The sequence below is a fragment of the Artemia sp. Qi Xiang Cuo genome, chromosome 16, assembly GCF_049724085.1.
Source record: "Artemia sp. Qi Xiang Cuo chromosome 16, ASM4972408v1, whole genome shotgun sequence".
NCBI classification, from domain to species: Eukaryota; Metazoa; Arthropoda; class Branchiopoda; order Anostraca; family Artemiidae; genus Artemia; species Artemia sp. Qi Xiang Cuo.
The window spans coordinates 55,052,949-55,074,599 of record NC_142809.1 but is presented as its reverse complement, the minus strand read 5'-3'; the positions used below and the strand labels follow the sequence as shown (position 1 = coordinate 55,074,599).

At 39.1% G+C, this 21,651-nt stretch overlaps 1 protein-coding gene across 1 annotated transcript in view; it reads left to right on the top strand.

The window, feature by feature from the left end:
• Window positions 1-21,651, top strand: part of MESR6 (misexpression suppressor of ras 6) — a 368,166-nt gene that overhangs the window by 78,334 nt on the left and 268,181 nt on the right. The window lies entirely within an intron of this gene.

The following is a 21,651-nucleotide window of genomic DNA, read 5'->3' as shown; positions in this document are numbered from 1 at the left end:
GAAAAAAAAAGAAAAATTTGTTAAGGTGATAACGTACTTCAAAGATCCCCTATTTCGTCCATTGTAAACTTGTTCAGTTTTTGTGGCCATACTATTTAGAATTGATTGGGCGGTGCCATAACTTATGGAGCACAGAATGAGTTATCACAGAGTTTAAATGACGCACAGAGTTGAGTTACCACTATTTCTAGTGATTTTTATATTGCGTAAACAAAAAAATTTCACTAAATCAGCACGTACATCAATAGATTACTGAAAAAAATCACTAGAATCTAGTGATTTTTTATCACCGGGTGGCAACTCTGGTTGTAAGGTACAAGGTTTAAAAAACGTCAGCAGACATGTGAACGATCCGTCCAGATTTCAAGAAAAAAAAAGAAAAATTTGTTAAGGTGATAACGTACCTCAAAGAATCCCCCTATTTCGTCCATTGTAAACTTGTTCAGTTTTTGTGGCCATACTATTTAGAATTGATTGGGCGGTGCTATAACTTGTGGAGTTACGAGATGGGCGGTGCCATAACTTAAGAGATCTGTATAAATGACAGAAGACTAAAACCTGACAACTACTCTCCCAGAAATCTTTGAAGAACCATTCAACTTCTCCCATTTTGTGCTAGAGATAGAGACATTCATTTTTAATGAAACGCACATAGTCAGAAACTGTGATCCCCCCCCATTAAATGGAGCAGAATCTTCCTTTTAAAGTTCAGGAAAGGGCAGTCCCTAAACATGTGCTAGCATATCTGCTAGCGGAAAACGCTCAACATCAGCTGAAATGAATTATTATTTGAGCAATTTGTTCGCTTTGGGAGTTCCCTGCGCTGTCATCCACTTTGATTGACAATCTCAGCGACGAAAGGACGTAAAAATTCACATTATTCTCAGCTAAATTTTACAGTCAACCACAAATTTTCGACATCTCTCGATGATGGCTAGTCTCCTGGGAGTACTCACTAATGAACCCATTATCTTTGTGACGGTCAGCCGACGCTGAAGCTCGCAAAAGGATTTTTAAGGTACCTTATCACCTTAACAGAATAATCATTCTAAGGAATTCTAACTCTCTTTTAAAATACTTCTCTAGATTAGAGTGGGTCCTTCATAAGAATTCCCTGATAAAGGCGACCTGCTTTTTCTTTTCAAGCAGAAAGCCTTGGCAGCAAAAAGAAACTTTGACTTGCCAAACAATACTTACTTAATTGGAAATGCTTTTGTTTTTTAAGACCCGAACTTAAATCATCTAAAGGTATTATTATTCTCAAAAAATGGTGCATAAATCATTCCCTTAAACTATAACCCGGGTCATTTTATACAATGTGCGATCAGCCTACAACCATAAAAAGATGGTTCATAGTCCAGCATTGATTGACTTAATAGCTCAGTGTCAGGCATTAATATTCGCTATTATGCTTCTTTTTATTGCTACATACAGTGGTAATTACGAAACTATTTTTAATAGGTTTTTAAAGATTTTTTTTTAATAAGTATTTTGCAAACATTGAAGCTGTCATGCAATTCTAACTGTGTTCAATCAGCCTGGAGGTATGTAAATGCTGGTGATTATTACAAATTAGCTGTGAAGCTTGTCGGGTGACGAGCAGGATTGTATCCAGGATGTTTTTTTTTGGGGGGGGGGGGGGGGTAAAAAACCATTATTTTGGGGGGGGGGGGGTTACAATAACAAACTTTAAAAAAAACATAAAAAAAATTATATTCATTTTCATTATGTTTTTACGAGTCGGACTAACATTTCGGGGGTATCAAACTCCTAACCCCTCTCCTGGATACGGCTTTGGTGACAGGCATAAGAAAAAGAAAAAACCATAGCATAAGGTTGGGGAAAAACTGTTTTCCCCCCCCCCCCCCCCCGCCCCACCCCCAGACACGAAACTGGAAGTCGCTTTGCTCCTTTGCCAAAAAAAAAAAAAATGTTCATGATACTTTTCAACTTGATGCGCCTGCCATGATCAGTAGCGTCAATTCACTGAAAGTTAGGGTGGAGCAGGTAAGTGTATTTGTCAAATCTAGAATAGGGGGGGGGGGAATTTCCACTTTTTCGTGAAATCACCAAAACAAGGCATTTTCTAATGAAAATACCCCCAAAAGGATGTTTTTTATTTCTAGGAGGGGGGAATTAGGCCACTGGTCGTGAGACAAAATAGGGTAGATAAACCATCCCCCTTTGCTCTAGTTCTTTATCTTCCTGCACTCGTTAAGCACCGTTGTCAAATGTCAATTTTTTTTACAATTACAGCTTTTACACAAAAATTGAACTAGTTTGGTCTCTAATGCTCTGCCATCTGAGCCAGCCACGCTTGGTATTTAGGTTTACACATTATCTGTATTAATCATACTGCGCAGCCTAAATAAAGATCCATGAGTCTTCAATGTATTATTATCTATTCATTTTCTCCCCTGGCCCATTCGTAGGGAAGGTGTGGTTATAGTAACGCTGGAGGAACCCCCCTCCCCTGAAATGTTTGTTCGACTCGTAAAAATGTAACAATAATGAACATAAACAAGTTTTTGATGCGTTTTTTAAAGTTTTTGGTATTTGTTAATAATACGGAAGACGCTCAAGAACTACGCTTAGATTACATCTCATAAAACCGGTTTCATAGCTGCAAAAACAAGGAACGGATAATACAATGCATAGGACTTAGACAGAATGCATTGGATTTGTATAATTTGGGCTATACATTTCACATTAGGGAGGGTGGGTGTTAGGTTAGGTGTTCTGTCTAGATAATTGTGCTGTTCCCCCGCCCCTAATCTGCAAATATATAGTCAAACTTATGTTAACTAAAGTTTATATGAAGGTTATATTTCATTAGGACTAACCTAACTTCGCTTCTCTGGTATGTTCCATATTATTAACAAGTACCTATTTTATTGTTACCCCCCCCTCGAAAAAATCGCGGATACGACCCTGATTCTAATGAGTTAATGCTTGTTTTTTTTTTCATCTTGACCATGTTCAATCTGAAAATTATGATAACTTGTATTACTTGCTTGGATATCTGGAATACACCATTGTCACTGCGTCTGAGCTTATCTGATAGATGCGGTTTTTATTTTCCATTTTAAATTGATATTATTAATCTTGGTCACAGAATCTGGTCTATCAAGTTTATATGTGAATTCTTATGGAAAATATGTATGGTTTCTGAAGCGAGAGACAGGATTCAGTTATTTATTATGCATTCTTTTAATATCCTCAAATTACTGACGTTCCACCCCGAGGGGTCGCTCTCTCTCAGAAATCATCCGCACCAAGTGGCGCGTGTCAATCGTGGGGGAACTATGCCAAGCGTTTTGAGGAGTGTGCCAAGTGTTTTGGGAACTGTGCCAAGCGTGGTGAGACTGTGTGGCTCACTTGGCATTCCGAGGTGTACAATAGGTGGCGAGAAGTCAGCCCCCCCCCAGTTCCACCATAAAAATACTGAATATCAAAAGCAAAATTTAGTTGATAACTTTTTAGCTGGGGGAGGGGGGTGTTGCTCTCAATGTTGACTGTGGATAACGCAATCCTACCCCTCTCAGTTCTTTAATTTTTCTGTACTTGCAGTTTTATTGTCGGCATTAAATCATAAATATTAGTATTATTTTTTTTATCTGATGCGTGTTCACTTTTGTCCTTGCTGCCCACTACTTTGAAGATTTAAAACACAACTTCGTTGAATTAAGAGAGAAGGCTGTCGCTAGGGCCACAAGATCTGTAGATAAATTTTGTCGAAGTGACATGGTTGTCAAATGGAGTTACAACTGATTAATCACTATCTAGTGTACTGGCATCAGCGCACTGACATTGCAGAAGTCAGAGAATTCCGGCGTTTTGTTTGCATATTGACCCAAGACGGAAGCTGTGAGAGAGTTTGCGCTACGCATAGTGAATTCACCTACTGCGTTCTTTCAGCTAAAAAATGTTTAGAGATCTCAGAAAACAAAATGTGACGTTTATTTATAAGTAATGTACTCTTTGCACTTGTATATGGATGTGAGTCATGGCCCTTATCAGAGAGTGCAGAGAAAAGAAAAATTATATAGCATCATAACAACCATTTAAGTAAAATCCTCGCGATCTACTCGAGTGATAGTGTCAAATGCCCAGACAAGGGCTAACACGACAGAACCCTCAGGAGCCAATGAAATCGAGAATAAAGAGAGGGAGGTATAGGAGGTAGATGATCTGTAAGCACGAAATATTTCTCCCCCGCAATACATGGTGCTGGGCCCACCCCGATCCCGATACAGAGGTGAATTTCCCTCTTCTCTCCCTCTCTTGAAAAGGAGGTGATGAGTCATTGAACCACTATATGAGCTTGGCTTCGGCGAAGAACGGTCGAATTGGAGGTCAACCGTGACTAACTTCTGCACCTCCTGGTGTGGGTGGACTTAGGCAAGTGAGGTATAGAACTTTTATGCTTCTCCCCCGCAATACATGGTGCTGAGCCCACCCCGATCCCGATACAGAGGTGAATTTCCCTCTTCTCTCCCTCTCTTGAAAAGAAGGTGATGAGTCATTGAACCACTGTATGAGCTTGGCCTCGGCGAAGAACGGTCGAATTGTAGGTCAAACGCGACTAACTTCTGCACCTCCTGGTGTGGGTGGACTTAAGCAAGTGAGGTAGAGAACTTTTATGCTTCTCCCCCGCAATACATGGTGCTGAGCCCACCCCGATCCCGATACAGAGGTGAATTTCCCTCTTCTCTCCCTCTCTTGAAAAGGAGGTGATGAGTCATTGAACCACTGTATGAGCTTGGCCTCGGCGAAGAACGGTCTAATTGGAGGTCAAACGCGACTAACTTCTGCACCTCCTGGTGCGGGTGGACTTAGGCAAGTGAGGTATAGAACTTTTATGCTTCTCCCCCGCAATACATGGTGCTGAGCCCACCCCGATCCCGATACAGAGGTGAATTTCCCTCTTCTCTCCCTCTCTTGAAAAGGAGGTGATGAGTCATTGAACCACTGTATGAGCTTGGCTTCGGCGAAGAACGGTCGAATTGGAGGTCAACCGCGACTAACTTCTGCACCTCCTGGTGCGGGTGGACTTTGGCAAGTGAGGTATAGAACTTTTATGCTTCTCCCCCGCAATACATGGTGCTGAGCCCACCCCGATCCCGATACAGAGGTGAATTTCCCTCTTCTCTCCCTCTCTTGAAAAGGAGGTGATGAGCTATTGAACCACTGTATGAGCTTGGCCTTTGCGAAGAACGGTCGAATTGGAGGTCAACCGCGACTAACTTCTGCACCTCTTGGTGTGGGTGGACTTAAGCAAGTGAGGTATAGAACTTTTATGCTTCTCCCCCACAATACATGGTGCTGAGCCCACCCCGATCCCGATACAGAGGTGAATTTCCCTCTTCTCTCCCTCTCTTGAAAAGGAGGTGATGAGTCATTGAACCACTGTATGAGCTTGGCCTCGGCGAAGAACGGTCTAATTGGAGGTCAACCGCGACTAACTTCTGCACCTCCTGGTGTGGGTGGACTTAGGCAAGTGAGTTATAGAACTTTTATGCTTCTCCCCTGCAATACATGGTGCTGAGCCCACCCCGATCCCGATACAGAGGTGAATTTCCCTCTTCTCTCCCTCTCTTGAAAAGGAGGCGATGAGTCATTGAACCACTGTATGAGCTTGGCTTCGGCGAAGAACGGTCGAATTGGAGGTCAACCGCGACTAACTTCTGCACCTCCTGGTGTGGATGGACTTAGGCAAGTGAGGTATAGAACTTTTATGCTTCTCCCCCGCAATACATGGTGCTGATCCCACCCCGATCCCGATACAGGGGTGAATTTCCCTCTTCTCTCCCTGTCTTGAAAAGGAGATGATGAGTCATTGAACCACTGTATGAGCTTGGGCTCGGCGAAGAACGGTCGAATTGGAGGTCAACCGCGACTAACTTCTGCACCTCCTGGTGTGGATGGACTTAGGCAAGTGAGGTATAGAACTTTTATGCTTCTCCCCCGCAATACATGGTGCTGAGCCCACCCCGATCCCGATACAGTGGTGAATTTCCCTCTTCTCTCCCTCTCTTGAAAAGGAGTTGATGAGTCATTGAACCACTGTATGAGCTTGGCCTAGGCGAAGAACGGACGAATTGGAGGTCAACCGCGACTAACTTCTGCACCTCCTGGTGTGGGTGGACTTAGGCAAGTGAGGTATAGAACTTTTATGCTTCTCCCCCGCAATACATGGTGCTGAGCCCACCCCGATCCCGATACAGAGGTGAATTTCCCTCTTCTCTCCCTCTCTTGAAAAGAAGGTGATGAGTCATTGAACCACTGAATGAGCTTGGCCTCGGTGAAGAACGGTCGAATTGGAGGTCAACCGCGACTAACTTCTGCACCTCCTGGTGTGGGTGGACTTAAGCAAGTGAGGTATAGAACTTTTATGCTTCTCCCCCGCAATACATGGTGCTGAGCCCACACCGATCCCGATACAGAGGTGAGTTTCCCTCTTCTCCCCCTCTCTTGAAAAGGAGGTGATGAGTCATTGAACCACTGTATGAGCTTGGCCTCGGCGGAGAATGGTCGAATTGGAGGTCAACCGCGACTAACTTCTGCACCTCCTGGTGTGGGTGGACTTAAGCAAGTGAGGTATAGAACTTTTATGCTTCTCCCCCGCAATACATGGTGCTGAGCCCACACCGATCCCGATACAGAGGTGAGATATGAGATACATGAGATATACATTTATTAAAAAAAGAAAACAAACACTATTGGCCTTTTTGCTACCGAGACAGGCAATGAACTTGGCAGGGCAAGTAAGATTTTAACTCTTAGCTAACTAAAGCAACATTCACACCTCACTAATCAGCACACAACAAACTTATCTGAGGAAGGAATAAAAGAAAAAAGAGAGAAAGAGGAAAAGACAAGAAGTAGATAGAAAAAAAGCAACGTAAATCGGGGAAATATCTTAAATAGAATGACAACCTGGAGTGGGCTTAACACCAAATTCACTCATGAGATAAAAGAAACTTCTTTGCCCGTGACTTGAAAGCCGGAAGACTAGGCGCATTTTTCACACACTCGGGCAATATACTCCAAACCACTGTATGGGCTTGGCCTCGGCGAAGAACGGTCGAATTGGAGGTCAACCGCGACTAACTTCTGCACCTCCTGGTGTGGGTGGACTTATGCAAGTGAGGTATAGAACTTTTATGCTTCTCCCCCGCAATACATGGTGCTGAGCCCACCCCGATCCCGATACAGAGGTGAATTTCCCTCTTCTCTCCCTCTCTTGAAAAGGAGGTGATGAGTCATTGAACCACTGTATGGGCTTGGCTTCGGCGAAGAACGGTCGAATTGGAGGTCAACCGCGACTAACTTCTGCACCTCCTGGTGTGGGTGGACTTAAGCAAGTGAGGTATAGAACTTTTATGCTTCTCCCCCGCAATACATGGTGCTGAGCCCACCCCGATCCCGATACAGAGGTGAATTTCCCTCTTCTCTCCCTCTCTTGAAAAGGAGGTGATGAGTCATTGAACCACTGTATGGGCTTGGCTTCGGCGAAGAACGGTCAAATTGGAGGTCAACCGCGACTAACTTCTGCACCTTCTGGTGTGGGTGGACTTAAGCAAGTGAGGTATAGAACTTTATCTTAACATCGATAGAGCCTAATATCTCACTAGTAACCGGTTCTTACTTGCTTGTTAGTTTTTTTAGCATTGTCATGTATTTGTTTGCACATCTGATTGAAGTCTATCAACTGATAAATAAAATATAATTTTCACATACGAGTATAATTTAGGGGGGCAAACATTCTACTCACGCATCCTTTTGTCAATGTACTTATTGAAACTGTTCCGTGCGTGTTCAGGGGGTGGGCCGTGACAATGCTCTGTTTTTCAAATTTTCCTCGAATTCTTTTAATATTTGGCATTTGGTGATGAGATATTTTGCCCCTTTTCTATTATATGCAGGTATTGCTCTTTACACAAGCGGCCAGCATCTCAATCCGATCTGTCAAATTATTCTCCGTCCAAACCCTTTAGTTGGTACATATTCTAGTACTATACTTAGTACTAGAATATGGATAAAAAAGGGTGCCGACATGTGGCAGCATTTCAAAAAAAATTTGAGGGGTCATACAATTTTGAATTTATTTTCGGTACTTATTTAGTAGCCGGGCAACACGTGAGAAGTGGATTTTGTTTTATGCTAATGAAATAAAACAAAATATGATAAAAAATATAATAGTTTAGAAACAAATTTGGTCTATATATTTGCAGACTAGGGGGGGGGGGGGGGTAAAGCATAGCATATATTAAATATGTAACCTAACCTAGGTACCCTCTTTTGCCCCTTTAACCCCAAAAAACTTAAGTTTAAATATTTTTCACTGAGTGAGCAATACCTCACTAGTCAGCGGAAACCTGTTTTTCAATAGCATCTTTGAGATTCTATATGCAGTTCTTCTCGCTTGTTGACCGGCCACTAAATAAGTAGCTTGTTTTCTATCTCAGATTTCTTTTTTTTTCGTTTGCCAATTCGGCATTTCTGGGCCAGAAATATCCCTTTACAACGCAAAACAGTCAGTAACGGTAATTTACCATGACGTGATTTCTTTTATTTTTTATCAGGACAAGATCAAAAATACTTTGTTTGTATGAGCTACTCACAACTTGATAGCAATCATCCTGCAAGAAAAAAAAAAAAAATAACATTTTTAACAAACCAGGAAGGAGTCTTCACATAACAGAAGTAAACGGGAATTTATGTTATTTGAAAAAAGTTGTTGAACAGTAAAACATATGGATTTTTGAAGTGATATATTTGCTTTGCATGACCTTCTTTTTTAGATCTGATCACTCCTTTGATAGGTTTGCTCCTTTTGCGAAATCAAGCGGATATTGTTCTGCAAATCTATTCTTTGTTAATTTATCTTTTTTAATTTTAATTTCCCTGTTCTTTTTTAAATTGGCTTAATATAGCAGCGGTTCGTTCTTCAGTTGGTGAACACTTAGTGCATACCTAAATGTTGGAAACCAGGCTCGTTCCCAGTAGTTTAGTTCAGTCAGGGGGCCCAATATTTGCAGGGGTTGTGGGGAGGCTTAGAACTCCCAAGAATTGTAAGAACCTCGATATTTTGGGAGGGGATGGGTCTAGGCTCAGATTTTTTTAGTTTTAAATTTCGACATTTTACCATTAGTGCGCTCGGGTTAGACTAGGACTCATTTAGCTAGAAATTGCGGTAGAATTATTGTGTTCAAATGCTGAAATTGCGGTTTTTCGTACTTGAGACGTGATCAATTGCGTGCTCCAGACTTGGTGGTGGTGCGTCATAGCACGTCACTCCACACAGATTCCAGTGGATTGTCACAGAAAAAATTGTGGTGCAGCTTCAGGGTTATTATTTATTTTCAAATAATGAATAAAAATAGAAAAAAATATATGTTTGTATACGACTGCCGGATTCATTTCAGTTCGTTTAAGTTAGTATCTCAATAAAGATTAGCTGAAGTGTTAGCCCAAATAGTGCTGCGAAAGACAGCGAGGCTTGGACAAGTAACAAGAATAAAAAGAGAAATAAAGTACTTTCATTATTCATGAACAATGCGCAAAAAATTGCAAAATTACAATATGACTAAGCAAATCTTACTATGTAAGTGAATATAGGCTGTATCTATGTTATTTATTGCCCAGGGAGAATATTTATATAAAATCAAATCTGAAAGATGACAAAAGTTGGATTAGGATTAAGCTCTTGATAGAAACATCCGTTGTTGACCTGTGACCATTACTGGATGATTTGTTGGACTACCAAAATTCGCTTATGACAGCGCGTAAAATGTCAATGAGTCAAATAGAGGTCAGATGTGACAGCGCGTAAAATGTCAATGAGTCTAATAGAGGTCAGATGTCTGATTTATGCTTATGATCTTTGGTAGTAGTAATTATAATTTTTCAAATCCAATAGCAGTGCTCAGCCGAACAAAGCCACGAAATAAATGAAAAAAGTTAATAATACAAATTATTTAATTACTGCTTGCTTTCTTGCTCCATGTTTTATGAGCAAAAAATGAGGCTAAAATATATGTCCTTCAGGCGTTTATGTGACTTCCGACCTTCTAAGGAAACTTGTATAATAATTGTTCCTGGAACATTATACATTCATGCTAAAAAAAGGAGGCTTTTGCTATTTAATGTCAAAGGAATATGCACTTCCTAGAGATTCTTCCCAAACTAGATAAGAAAACAAGTATTTTTAACTGAAAGTAAAGAGCAACATTCAAACTAGAAGGAACAGAAATTATCACGTATTCCCACTACCTCGCTCTTCACGCGAGGTTTTTTTTAAATACTTTTAAAAAAGCTTCTTATTGTTCAAATTAAACGACCCTTGTGTTTCAGGAGTCGTTCTTAAAGAAATGGGACAAAAAGTCAAAGTTTAGCGTAAAGAGTGAGGTAGTGAAAATTGACTCATTAATATAAATGAGTAAATAGATCTTGAAAGGAGCGAAACTTAAATTGAATATGCAAATCCAGCTTGAAACGAACAAAAATCACTGCAAACAAGGGTTTTGAGTTTTGCATCCTTCTTTCACTGTAAAAGTCTAAAACCTACTGCATCATTGGCTCTTTACTGAAAAATTCATGTCTCTTGAACAGTCTTGGAAAGTACAAATAAAATCAAACTGAATATTTGATATATAATGATAATATCAATTGTTAAAAGATCATCAGTTCAAGGTTTTATTTCACTGTAATTTTTATTTTCATTTTCAATGCTGTGATAACTGGAAAAGAAAACATTTGCAACATAATTCGTATTCTGTGAATCACCAATGTAGTTGTAGGCTGAAGACTTTTGCAGGTAGGGAAGAGGGCAGTATCCCAACTCTTGTTTGTAGTGAAGTTATTTTTGTATTGATCAGTTTTGGAAAGAAATAATAATATTAAACTGAATATTAGATATGTAATAATTGCTGAAAGCTCATCAGTTCAAAATTTAATTTTCCTGTAATTTTTATGTTTATTTTCGATGTTGTAAGAAGTACAAAAGGAAGTATTTGTAATATAATTCGTTTTCAGTAAAGCGTCAATGACGCAGTAGGTTTTAGACTTTTACAGTGAAAAAGGAGGCAAAACCCAAACTCTTCTTTGTAGAAATTTTTGTTCGTTTCAAGTGGGATTTGCATATTCAGTTTGTTTTGCTTGTTTTTAAGATTTAGTTACTAGTTTATATTAGTGATCGTTGTTTGTTTGTTTGTTATAATTGTTTTTAACTTTTTTTCGCTTTGGGTTTCATTTATGCACCAGTAGCAAAATATTTTTGTTCGTTTTAAGCTTGATTTGCCAATTCAGCCTGTGCTTCACTCGTTTTAAGATTTATTTATTCATTTATATTAGTACCTGTTGTATATTTTTTTGCTATGATTGTTTATGCAATCTCTGTTCGTTTTGGGTTTCATTTATTTTTTAATAGTAATTTCTGGTTGTTTTGAGTTTGAGTTATTGTAGGTTTCTATTTCTTCTGATCTAATATGGCCTTTACTTTTCTTTAGAAAACTTCTTGTTCGGAAAGTTTGTTTTTCAAATTAAGTTCTGTTCGTTTTGAGCCAAAGTTTCAAGTTTTTCAAAATTTCTTATTTCAAAATGTTGTTTCTGATTCTATTGTTCTTTATTCGTTATTTATTCTGAAATAAAAAACAACAAAGAGAGGTAAAATTCAATGAAAAAACAACAAACGAGACTGCGAAGAAAAAAGACTAAAACAACGCGGATATTTTGCCTATATTCAAACTAGGCGTCCTTAGCACAAGAGAAACAAAGAAAAAAAATCATCAACAATATTAATACAATTGTCGCAACTGATCCACGTAGGGAAAAGAAGCTATTAGAGTTACTTCGATGAGATCACCAAAGCAACTGAGGAAAGAGTATAAAATTTGAAATTAATTTAATTATTCCGTTGCAAAATAATCCCCTTGTTAACTATTACTAAAGCAATTCTCCTTGGTCTAGTAGATAATCTAGTACCCTGGTTATAATATGAAATCTTAATCCCTTATTGACTATTGGCTCACTTTTCAAAAGACTATCATAAATTTAGTCAATATTTAAATTTCCCGTGTCCCTATTTATTTAAAGATTAGCGAACATACGTTTTTTTAATTTCTGTAGCCTCCCTCGTCCACTGAGAAAAACCTATATCAGAGGCAACGCTATAGCGTTGTCTATAGTAGCCTAAAGGCCATACGGCTCCAATGTTTTATTATTTATTATTATTACTTTTTTTCTCAGAGGTAGCCTACTTCCTATGGAAGGGGTCGTCGTAGAAACTTCAAAGGGGGATCATTCGATTGGAAATCGAGAGTTCTAGTGCCCTTTTTAACAGTCGAAAGTGATTGGAGGGCAACTAGCCCCCCCCCCCCGCCCATCATTCCCCCAAACACATCCAATCAAAATTTTGAGATAGCCATTTTGTTCATCGTAGTTGCTTTCCAGATAGAAAATATATTTTTGAGGAGGACACTCACCCATAACCCTCAGAAAAAGGGTTTTAAGTTATGCCCTGGGGGCATATAAGGTTTTTTATAGAAGGCGTTGTCGTAGAAACTTCAAAAAAGCCTCATTCGATTGGAAATTCAAAGGGCTAGTGCCATTTTTAATAGTCGAAAATGATTGGAGGGCAACTAGCCCCCCCTACGCCCATCATTTCCCCAAGCACATCCGATCAAAATTTTGAGATAGCGATTTTGTTCAGCGTAGTTGCTTTCCTGATGGAAAATATGTTTTTGTGGAGGACACTCCCCCACAACCCTCAGGGCAAGGGTTTTAATGAATGCCCTGGGGGCATATAAGGTATTTATAGAAGGCGTTGTCGTAGAAACTTCAAAAAAGGCTCATTCGATTGGAAATTCAAAGGGCTAATGCCCCTTTTAATAGTCGAAAGTGATTAGAGGGCAACAATCCCCCCACACCCATCATTCCCCCAAACACATCCAATCAAAATTTGGAGATAGCCATTTTGTTCAGCGTAGTTGATTTCCATATTGAAAATATTTTTTTGAGGAGGACACGCCCCCACAACCCACGGTGTAAGGGTTTATATTTATGCCCTGGGGGCATATAAGGTTTTATAGAAGGTGTTGTCGTAGAAACCTCAAAAAAGGCTCATTCGATTCGAAATTCAAAGGGTTAGTGCCCTTTTTAATAGTCGAAAGTGATTGGAGGATATATAGCCCCCCCCCCCCACGCCCATCATCCCCCCAAACACATCCAATCAAAATTTTGAGATAGCCATTTTGTTCAGCGTAGTTGATTTCCAGATAGAAAATATGTTTTCGAGGAGGACACTCCCTCACAACCCTCAAGGCAAGGATTTTAAGTTATACCCTAGGAGCGTATAAGGTTTTTATATAGAAGGCGTTGTCGTATAAACTTCAAAAAAGGCTCATTCGATTGGAAATTGAAAGGGCTAGTGCCCTTTTTGATAGTCGAAAGTGATTTGAGGGCAACTAACCCTCCTCTCACGCCCACCTTTTCCCCAAACACATCCAATAAATACTTTGAGACAGCCATTTAATTTAACGTAGTTATAATCTTTGGAAATTAAGTCTTTGATGATGACAGTTCCCCCACAGCAGCCAGGACACGGATCTTTAGATATGCTTTCCGTGAATATAAGGTTTTTTATTGACAACGTTTTCGTAGAAACTCCAGAAATGGTTTATTCAATTTGAAATTTGAATGACTAGTTTCCTTTTTAATAGTCGAAAGTGATGCTAAGGCAACTGACACCCCTTCCACGCCCACCATGTCCCCAAACACATCCAATAAAATTTTGATATAGCTATTTTGTTCAACATAGTTGAAAGTTCTGGAAAATATATGTTTGAGCAGGGCACTCCCCCCACAGTCTTCCCTGGTTATGCCCTGGGGCATATATGGTTCGTATGGAAGGAATGCTCGTATAAACTTCAGACAGGGCCTTTTTGATTGGAAATTAAAAGTTCTAGTTCATTTTTTAATCGTCAAAAGATATTGGGGGGTAACCAGCTTCTCCCCCCCTCAAACCCTTTTTTCCCAAATGTATCCAATGAAAATTTTAATATAGCTATTTTGTTGTAAATAGTTCAGAAACCATGCGACAATAAATTTGGGATTGACGCAGCCCCCTAGCGCCCGGGAGCAGCAGTTTTAGATTATTTTCTGGGTGCGTGAAAGGGCATTATTGTAAGCAAACTTACCTTGACTTTTGAGAGGGATCATTTGATTGGAAATTGAAAGTTCTATTTCACTTTTGAAGAGTCAAAAGAGATTGGAGGGCACCTAGCCCCCCTCCCCTCCACACCATTTTTTTCTCAAACCCACCCGTTAAGACCTTTGAGATAGATTTTTTTTTTAAATAGTTCAAAGACCTCACCCTCCCCTCTCTCCTACTGTCTACGCTAAAGTTTTTCTTCTTTATACCAACTACGCTGCCCCCGCCCCAGAGACTTTAATAAGGTAAAATTTTGTATGGGAAGAAAGTTAAAAGTTCCAAGAAATTTCGAAGGGACGTTAAGACACATCAACATACACTATTAAGAACTAGATAAAGAATTTTCTATCCAATTCCCAGAAATTCTCTCAAACTGAAAATGCTAAAATGCTTAAAATTACAGCCATACTTAAAATAAGGTTAAAATACATACTTTGCGGTAAATGCTAAATTATTGTGGCACAAAAAATCCGATAAATTGTTTAATAAAAACAATTCTGTTCTTTCTGCATCAATAAATGAAATAGCCGAACTACTGTATTTTGAAACTATTTTTTAGATCCATTCATTTTTCCGTTAAAAAATCTCGTTTGATTTATCAGAGGTATGTAATTAAGTTGTCTATAGCAAAGGCTATAAGGCTTCATTGTTTTATTATTGTTAATTTAAAAAAAACCTTGCATAAAAATAAGTTTTCTAAGAAAAGTAAAGAGCCATATTGAACTCAGGACCAACAGAAATTAATTCCTATTATAGTTAAAACTCAAAAAGACCAGAAATTACTGTTAAAGAATAAATGAAACCCCGAACGAACAAAAATTAAAATTAACTATCTTACAAACATAAAGATAACCGGTGCAAACATAAATGAATGAATAAATCTTATATAGCTTCAATATTTTTTTTTATTATTTTCCCCTCAGAGGTGCCTTATATGCAAGGGTTAAAAATACAATTTTGTTAAGTTGAAAGGTTAAATATCAAAACTCTGGTGTCGACAAAACACCCCAGGGCCCGGGGGCAGGAAGGGATTCTCGTATAAACTTCAAAAAGGGCTCATTTAATCAGAAATTGGAAGTTCTAGTCCAGCTTTTAAGAGTCAAAAAAGATGAAAGAACAACTACTCCCCCCCCCACGCCCTTTTTCCACAAAATACATCAGTCTAAAACCTACTGCGTCATTAGCGCTTTACTGAAAACTGTATGGGTCTTTAACAGTCTTGGAAAGTATAAACAACATCAAACTGAATATTTGATGTATAATGATATTAATTGTTAGAAGATCTATCAGTTCAAGAATTAATCTGACTGTAATTGGATTTTTGTTTTCAATACTGTAGGAACTTGAAAAGAAAATATTTGTAATATAATTCGTTTTCGGTTAAGCGCCAAAGACGCAATAGGCTTTTGGTTTTTTTTTACAGTTAGGAAAGGAGGCAGTATCCAAACAATTGTTTGTAGTGAAACTATATTCGTCTTTAACAACTTTAAAAAGAGCTAATAAATTAAAATGAATATTTGATGCATAATGATATTAATTACTGAAAGCTCATCAGTTCAAAATGTTAATGTAATTTTAATATTTGTTTTCAATATCAAGTACAAAAGAAAATATTTGTCATAAAATTGGTTTTCAGCAAAGCGCAAATGACACAGTAGGTTTTAGACTTCTGCAGTGCGAGAAGCAGGTGCTACCCAAATTCTTGTTTGTGGTTATTTTTGTTCGTTTCAAGCTTGTCTTGTATATTCAATTGAAATTTTACTTGTTTTAATATTTATTAATTTACATTAATAACTATTGTACGTGCGTTCTTAATGACTTTTTATTTAACTTATGTTAGTTTTGAGTTTAATTTATTCTTTAAGAGGAAGACATTTTTTTTCGTTTGAATCTCGATTTTCATATTCAATCAAAGTATTACTCGCTTTAAGATCTATCTAGTCATCTAGATTATTACGTGTTGTATGCTTTTTGCTATGATTGTTTATTTAATTTCTGTTCATTTTGAGTTTCATTTATTCTTTAATAGTATTTCCTGGTCGTTTTGAGTTTGAATTTTAAAAGGTATATGTATCTGTTGAGCTTAAGTTTAAAATGGCCTTTACTTTTCTTTAAAAAACTTATTTTTCGGAAAGTTTTTTTAAATTATCATTAGGAATAGCCGTGACCTCATCAAATTGTACCAAATGTTCAGGTTGAAAGAAAATATGTTCAGCCAGAGCTGAAACAAAAGTTTCAGGAGGCTTGCTTAATTGTAGAACTTTTTTCTATTGAGTTGCGATGCTCAATAATTTTTTTTTAAAAATTGTAGGTGAGTTCTACCAATATAAAACTTTCCACAAAAATAAGGAATTTTATACACCCCAGTAACCAAATATCCCCGGGTTAAATCCTTCCCGGAATTAAGGAAAATACCTATTGGTTTCAGTGATTGGAAACCTGTAGGCCTACGGTATCAATTTTATGTTTAAAAAAACTCGTTTAAACATTTCCCCCAAAACAGGTATCAATCAAACTAGCTATCTAAACATTTTCATTTGATGCATTTGGGGAAAAGAGTTTTTTTTTTGTTTAAGGGAGGGGGGTAGATACCCTCCGTTAACTTTTTACTCATAAAAATGTAACTAGAACTTTCAATTTCTAATCAAATGAGCCATCTTCGAAGTTTATAGGACCACCCCTTACATAAAAACCTTGTAAGCCCCCGGGGCATGACTTAAAACACTTGTCCCCTTGATTTGGGGAGTTGTGTCGACCCTGGAGTTTTTGTTATCTGATGTTTGAACTATTTTTAAAAAACGACTATCTTAAAATTTGTATCGTATGAGTTTGGGAAAAAGGGCTAGGGGGGCTAATTGCCCTCAGATCTCTTTTGACTCTTAAAAGTGAACTAGAACTTTAAATTTCCAATCAAATGAGCCTTCTCCAAAGTTTATATGAGCATCCCTTTCATAAGAACCATACATCCCCCATGGACATAAAGTACAAGGCCTGTCCCCAGCCCCTGGGGGGTTGTGTTTCCAGACACTGGAATTTTTCTTATCTAGGCTTTGAACTATTTAAGAAAAAATATGGCTATCTCAAAATTTGTATCGGATTGGTTTGGGGAAAAAAGGGCGTGGGGGGACTAGTTGCCCTCTGATCTCTTTCGACTCTCAAAGAGTGAACTAGAACTTTCAATTTCCGTTCAAATGAGCCCTCTCTGAAGTTGATTTGAATATACATTCCATAAGAACCATATATGTCCCCAGGGCATAACTTACAACGCCTGCCCCTAGGCCCTGGGAGGTTGTATAGACACCGGAGTTTTTTTTATTATCTGACCTTTGAACTATTTTTAACAAAATGGCTATCTAAAAATTTTCATGGGATGCATTTGATAAAAATTGGCGTGTGGGAGGGGCTAGTTGCCCTCCGATCTCTTTTGAATCTTAAAAGCTTTGCCTCTTAAAAGTGAACTAGAAGTTTCAATTTCCAATCAAATGAGTCCTCTCTGAAGTTTATACGAGCATCCCTTGCAAAGGAACCATGTATTCCCCCAGGGCATAACTATGCAACGCCTGCCCCGGGTCCTGGGGGTTTGAGTCGACACTTGAGTTTTTGTTATCTGATGTTGTAAATACTTTTAAGAAAATGACTATCAAAGATTTTATCGGAAGGGTTTGGGGGGAAGGGCTTGAGGGGGGGGGGTATTTGCCGTTGAATCTCTTTTGACCCTTAAAAGATAAACTAGAACTTTCAATTTCCAATCGAATGAGCCTTCTCTGAAGTTTATACGACCATTCCTTCCATAACAACCCATAACTTACAATGACTGCCCCCGGGCCCTGGGGGGCTGTGTCGACACCAGAGCTTTTGCTATCTAACCTTTTAACTATTCTTAACAAAATGGCTATCTCAGAATTTATATCTGATGCATTTGGGGGGAAAGGGCATGTGGGGGGGGGGGGATAGTTGCCCTCCGATATCTTTTGACTCTTAAAAAGTGAACTAGAACTTTCACTTTCCAAACAAATGAGCCCCCTCTGAAGTTTATACGAGCATCCCTTCCATAAGAACCATAAACCCCCAGGGAATAACTTACGATGACTGCCCCAGGCCCTGGGAGATTGTGTCGACACCAGAGTTTTTGTTATCTGACGTTTTAACTATTTTTAACAAAATTGCTATCTCAAAACTTATATCTGATCCACTTGAGGAAAAGGGCGTGGAGGGGGGGGGCTAGTTGCCCTCCGATCTCTTTTGACTCTTAAAAAGTGAACTAGAACTTTCACTTTACAAACAAATTAGCCCTCTCTGAAGTTTATACGAGTATCCCTTCCACAAGCACCATATACACCCCCAGAGCGTAACTTACAATGCCTGCCCCCGGGCCCTGTGGGTTTGTATCATCACTGGAATTTTTTTTCTGACTTTTGAACTACTTCTTAACAAAAGGTCTATCTCAAAATTTTTATCTGATGCATTTGGGGGGAAAATAGCGTGAGGGGAGGCTAACTGCCCTCGGATAACTTTTAACTATTGAAAATGAACTACAACTATCAATTTCCAATCAAATGCGCCCTCTCTGAAGTTTATACGAGCATCCTTTCCATAAGAACCATCTAAGCCCCCTGAGCATAACTTACAACGCCTGCCCCCGGGGCCTGGGGGGTTTTGACGACACCGGAGTTTTCGTTATCTGACCTTTGATCTATTTTTAACTAAATATCTATCTGAAAATTGTTATCTGATGCATTTGAGAAAAAGGCGTAGTGGGGGGGGGCTGCTGCCCTCCGGTCACTTTTGATTCTTAAAAAGTGAACTTGAACTTTCTATTTCCAATCAAATGAACCCTCTCTGAAATTTATACACGCATCCCTTCCATAAGAACCTTATGGGTATAACTTACAACGCCTGCCCCCGGGCCCTGAAGGGTTATGTCAACACCCACGTTTTTGTTATCTGACCTTTAACTGTTTTCAACAAAATGGCTATCTCACAATTTTTATCGGATGTATTTGGAGAAAAAGGACGTAGAGGGGGGGGGGGCAGTTGCCCTTCGATCACTTTTGACTTTGAAAAAGTGAACTAGAACTTTTAATTTCCAATCAAATGAGCCCTCTCTAAAGTTTATACGAGCATCTCTTCTATAAGAACCATATTTGCCCCCAGGACACAACTTACAACACCTGCCCCGGGTTCTAGGGGGTTTTGTCGACCCCAGAGTCCTTGTTATATGATTTTTGAACTATTTTTAACAAAATGCCTATCTCAAAATTTTTATCAGACATATCTGGGGAAAAAAGGGCATGGGGTAGGGGCTTGCTGTCCTCCGGTCACTTTTGACTCTTAAAAGGGGCACTAGAACTCTCGATTTCCAATCGAATGAGCTCCCTTTGAAGTTTATACGACCACCTCTTCCATATGAAGTGCCACTGGGAAAAAAATTAATCATAGTCAGCGCAACAGCGCTGCCTTAGTAAAGAACGATGTTGGCACAATATATTATTATTTTTTTTTTCTTTAAACCAGGGCACTTCGTATCGAAGGAGTTTTCGTAGAAACTTCGAAAAGGGTTCATTCGATTGGAAATTGGAATTGGCTTGTGCCCTTTTTATTAGTCGAAAGTGATTGGAAGGCAACTAACACCCCTTCTACGTACAGCGATTCCCCAAACACATCCAATCAAAATTTTGAGATGGTCATTTTGTTCAGCGTAGTTGATTTCCAGATAGAAATTATGTTTTTGATGAGGACACTCCCCCACAACCCTCAGGGCAAGGGCTATAAGTTATGCCCTGGGTCATTTAAGATTTTTTATAGAAAGCGTTGTCGTAGAAACTTCAAAAAAGCTCATTCGATTGGAAATTCAAAGGGCTAGTGCCCTTTTTAATGAAACTTCAATGTAGTTCAAAGTTTTGGAAATTATGTCTTTGAGCAGGAAACTCCCCCCACAGTCTTCAGGGCAAGGGTTATAAGTTACGCCCTTGGGTCATATAAGGTTTTTATTGAAAGCGTTGTCCTAGAAACTTCAAAAAGGGCTTATTAAATTGGAAATTCAAAGGGCTAGTGCTCTTTTTGTAGTCGAAAGTGATTGGAGGGCAACTAACCCCCCTCTCACGCCCACCTTTCCCCAAACACATCCAATGAAATTTTGAGATAGCCATTTTGTTCAACATAGTGGAAAGTTTTGGAAATTAGGTCTTTAAGGATGAAACCCCCCCCCCAAAGCCTCAGGGCAAGGGTTGTACGTTATGCCCTGGGGGCATATAAGGTTTTTATAGAAAGTGTTGTCGTAGAAACTTCAAAAAGGGCTTATTCGATTGGAAATTCAAAGGGCTAGTGCTCTTTTTGTAGTCGAAAGTGATTGGAGGGCAACTAACCCCCCTCACACCCCCACCTTTCCCCAAACCCATCCAATCAAATTTTGAGATAGCCATTTTGTTCAACATAGTGGAAAGTTTTGGAAATTAGGTCTTTAAGGATGAAACCTCCCCCCCAAAGCCTCAGGGCAAGGGTTGTACGTTATGCCCTGGGGGCATATAAGGTTTTTATAGAAAGTTCTGTCGTAGAAACTTCAAAAAGGGCTTATTCGATCGGAATTTGAAATAGCCTGAGGTGTTTTTAATAGTCGTAAGTAATTTGAGGACAACTAACTTCCCTCTCACGTTCACAATTTCATCAAACACACACAATCAAAATTTTGAGATAGCCATTTTTTTCAACGTAGTTGAAAGTTCTGGAAACTAGGTCTTTGAGGATGACAACCCCCCACAGCCCTTAGGGCAAGGGTTGTAAGTTATGCCCTGGGGGCATACGAACTTTTTATAGAAGGAGTTTTGGTAGAAACTTCAAAAGGGCTCGTTTGATTGGAAAAAAAGGCTAGAGCCCTTTTAATAGTCAAAGGTCATTGAAGAACAACTAACCCCCCTCTCACGCACACCAGTTCCCCAAACACATCCGATCAAAATTTTGAGATATTCGTTTTGTTCAACGTAGTTGAAAGTGCTGGAAATTAGGTATTTGAGGATGACACCCCCCCCCCAAAAAAAAAAAAACCGTGGGGCAAGGGTTGTAAGTTTTGCCTTGGGGGCATATATAGTTTTTGTAGAAAGTTTTGTCGTAGAAACTTCAAAAAGGGCTCATTTTATTGGAAATTAAAAGGGCTAGTGCCCTTTTTCATTGTCGAAAGTGAATAGAGAGTAACTAACCCCCTCTTACGCCCACCTTTCCCCAGACACATTAAATCAAATTTTAAGATAGCCATTTTGTTCAACGTAGTTTAAAGGTCTGGAAATTATGTCTTTGAGGATGACAACTCTCCCCCTATAGCCCTCAAGACAAGGGTCGTAAGTTATGCCTTTGGGGCATTTAACGTTTCTTATAGAAATTTTTATCGTAGAAGCTTCAAAAAGGGCTCATTCGATTGGAAATTGAGAGGACTAGTGCCTTTT